Raw genomic sequence first — 3617 nt, forward strand, 5'->3', positions numbered from 1 at the left:
CTTTTATTACCTGCTGATGCCAAAAAGGGGGAGAAGGTAATTAAGTCCAAATGCACAACCAACAAGACACTGCAAGGAAAGGATGATGGAAAAGATGACCAAGGAACCTCTGGAATGGGTAGTGGTCATAGTCAAGGTAGAAGGTTTACATCAAGACAAGCTAGTCACAAAACAAGTTCTGATACTGGGAAAAGAATAAGTTCTGCTGCTGGTAAAAGGATAAGTTCTGATGAACTTCTAGATCTTGATGAGGAAATGTCAAGACAGTTATTTCTTCAAGAAAATCCAGGGATGGACTTGGAAAGTTTAAAGGAAGAAGAAGCCAGACTTAAATCAGAGAAAGTCACATCTAAATCTGAAGCTTCTGGTAAAAAGTTACTTCCAAAACCTAAAGGCATTGTGATCAAAGAAAGGACACATACTGAAGCAACTTTGGCTAGATCACAACCACAGATAGATCCAAGATCCAAGGGTAAAGAAAAGGTTGGTGAACCTATCAAGTCTTATGTACCTCCTGAGGAAGAAGAAATTACTGATGGAAAAGATGATCTTGCTCTGACTACAAGAAAAGTTCTTAAAACAACCTCTGACATGGCTCAAGTTGTTCAGAGTCAAGAAATTGTAAGTTCTGATATTCAGAAGAAGCAAGTAACCTCTGACAGAGCTTAAGTTAACTTGATATCAGAAAATAGATCAAAGACACTCCTACCAGGATTCACTAAAGCAAAACAGACTCAATCTTTGAAGACTACTGCAAGTGGTTTTGAAGCAAGAGTAGTTACTGAAAAGGAAGCTAGAGATAAAAATGGATTGGGAAGTGCTGATGAAAGAAGAGTACACAACACTACCAATGATCCAACTTCCTTGAGTGAACCAGGTATTGGAGCAACTCCTGAGAGATTGAATCAACTGGAATCTGTACAGATGGTTTACCATACCTACTTGAAAGAATATATCATGTTGTATTTCATGACAGATGGTAGGGTTTATCATATAAGACAAAATGCCATTCCTTTGAAGTATTTTGAAGAATTGGAGCATGTACTTTTATTACTTCAAGTGGATGACAGAATAACAGAGACTGCTGCAAACTACTTAAAAGAACAGATTCAGAGACAGAAAAGGCTTTATTATGTTAAGTCTGACAGCATATATGTTCCAAAGTACAGAGATCACAATGGTGATATTGTTGATATGAAGCCTAATACTGCACAGATCAGAACGTATCTTGGTATTAAGGGACTTGAATTCAATCTTGAGTCTGACAAAGCTTATGTTATAAGACTAGATCAGGAGTTGAGAAAAGCAAAGATTAATGATCTCAGAGCTGCAATCTTTCAAACTGGTGAAGATACTGCAGAGCTTAAAGGTGTTAAAAGGAGAATGATTGATGAACTAAGATATGCTGAGAAATGTTTGTTGAAGAACTATCTCAGAACAACTCCTGACATCAGAGAGATCAGAAAATGAAGAAGCCAAGTCGAAGATCTACAACTGCTTAAATTCTGATATTTATACAGATTGAAGTTGTTATCAGAAGTTGAAATTGGTAAAAACTTTAAGGACTGTAAGTTGTAGTTATCTAGTCTATTTCTCATGCATTTGTACTTAATGTTTTTGACATCATCAAATATCTGTTAAACTTGTATATTTTGTTAATTTACAAGTTGGGGAAGATTGTTAGATATATTTGATAATGTCATGGCTAATATGTTTTATGTTTAGTTTTCAGATCTTATGTGAACAGGATAAATCAGTACTTAACTGTTGATCAGTACTTATACTGGAAGTCAGGACTTAAGGATATCAGTACTTATATTATCAGGAGATAATCATCAGAAGATAGATATCAGAACTTAAGTACTGAAGGACAATCAGATAAGGACAGTAGCTGATTAAAGGAAAGAAGATCGAGATAAACATAAGAAGAGATATGCATGAAGAAGGAATTCTGTGAAGAATGGAATACTTGGAAGAAAAGATATCTGATTGATATATTTTAGGAAGCAGAATTATATTCCATATCAATTAGCGATTATCTTGTAACTGTGTAGTATATAAACACAGACATAGGGTTTACACTATAAGTGTTATCATTATTAGAAAAGATTATTCATTGTAACCCTAGCAGCTCTCGTGATATTTGTTCATCACTGAGAGGTAACAGTTCCATACTGTAACAGAGTTTATTGTTTCAATAAAGTTTGTTTTCTGTTACTTAAGTTCTTAAAGTTCGATTTGAGTGTACTATACACTGTATTCACCCCCTCTACAGTGTGTGTGTGACCTAACACTGTAGTATACAATAAATAGTTGACATGTCTAAGTCTATTAAAAATTTGTCTATATGCTGATACATATATTTTACTCATTCTTCGGGGTTGTTTCAAAGTGCAAAACATGCTGATACATGTATTTTTTTAATTAGTTTGTGTGCGGATGTATTCACATCTGATAGTTGTACTAGTCAATCAGTGAAGTAGATTCTTTAAGAAATTAAAGAGAAGACATAACTGTTATGATGTACATTGGTACTTCTGAGTATCTGTAGTATACAATAAATAGTTGACATGTCTAAGTCTAATAAAAATTTGTCTATATGCTGATACATATATTTTACTCATTCTTCGGGGTTGTTTCAAAGTGCAAAACATGCTGATACATGTATTTTTTAATTAGTTTATGTGCGGATGTATGAGGGCTCATTTTTTTATAGATGACATGGTCGGGCCCGAATTCGAAGAAGGGTAATGGAGACAAGGGTAAGGGAAACAAGAGGGTCAGGACCAATGAATGGGATGGTGAAGGGAAGAATACTAGTGCTGAAGAGAGTGATGCAGAAGGGTCCTACAATCTGGAAGAATATATTGAAAAATGTAGTAAGCAGAAAATTGTATATGAGAGGAAAAGGCGCAGCTGTAGTGATGGGGGTTACAACACAAAACCAGCTCCAGACGCGAAGCCAACACTTCATTTGCTTAAGAATGGAAAAGGGTATTTCTCTCATTTTTGTGTTTTAAATTAATATCTACTTAAATAGTACACCTGAACTAACTCCCTGGAATAACCTATATGGTGACCTAAATAGTACACCTGAACTAAATCATCTCTGTTGTTAATTTATTTCTTTTTTCTTTTTACTTTTTTTACAGGTTCATGGAGTCTAAACCCAAGCACCTTTTGAGCTACATTGTGAAGATTAGATTTGATGATAAAACCATTGATACAAAGGGTGCTCAAAGGGAAGCTTTTTTAGATGGTTGTATCGAAGAGTTTAAAGTAAGTAACAACTTATGTTTTTTTAATTCTCTCATTTTAGTACTTTCTGTCTTGTGAACCGTTTTACAATAGAGCCCTATGGAACATAGGGGCTCTTAACTCTATTCAAGTAACACTCCGTGTGGTCTGATTTGCAGGAATATTATAACTATCCCAAGGGTTGTGGACCAGAAACAGGAGATAGAGTTGTGAGAGCGCAATTAAAGAAAAATTGGAAGCATATCATTAATCCAGAGAAGGCACGACTGATGGCGCATGTGAATGAATTATTGAAGAGTGGATATCGTGAAGAAGAAATTGATATTAAAGAGTTAAAGCCACATTACTTCTCTCAGCGG

The 3617-nt window shown here is 35.0% G+C and overlaps 1 long non-coding RNA gene across 1 annotated transcript; it reads left to right on the forward strand.

The window, feature by feature from the left end:
- Nucleotides 1-2927: 2927 nt before the first annotated feature.
- LOC141706475 (uncharacterized) lies at nt 2928-3475 on the forward strand. The gene is made up of 3 exons (XR_012568837.1): nt 2928-2994; nt 3153-3279; nt 3417-3475. It is a non-coding gene; the product is annotated as an uncharacterized LOC141706475 (long non-coding RNA).
- The last annotated feature ends 142 nt before the right edge of the window (nt 3476-3617 follow it).

Source organism: Apium graveolens, chromosome 2, assembly GCF_009905375.1.
Source record: "Apium graveolens cultivar Ventura chromosome 2, ASM990537v1, whole genome shotgun sequence".
Lineage (NCBI taxonomy): Eukaryota > Viridiplantae > Streptophyta > Magnoliopsida > Apiales > Apiaceae > Apium > Apium graveolens.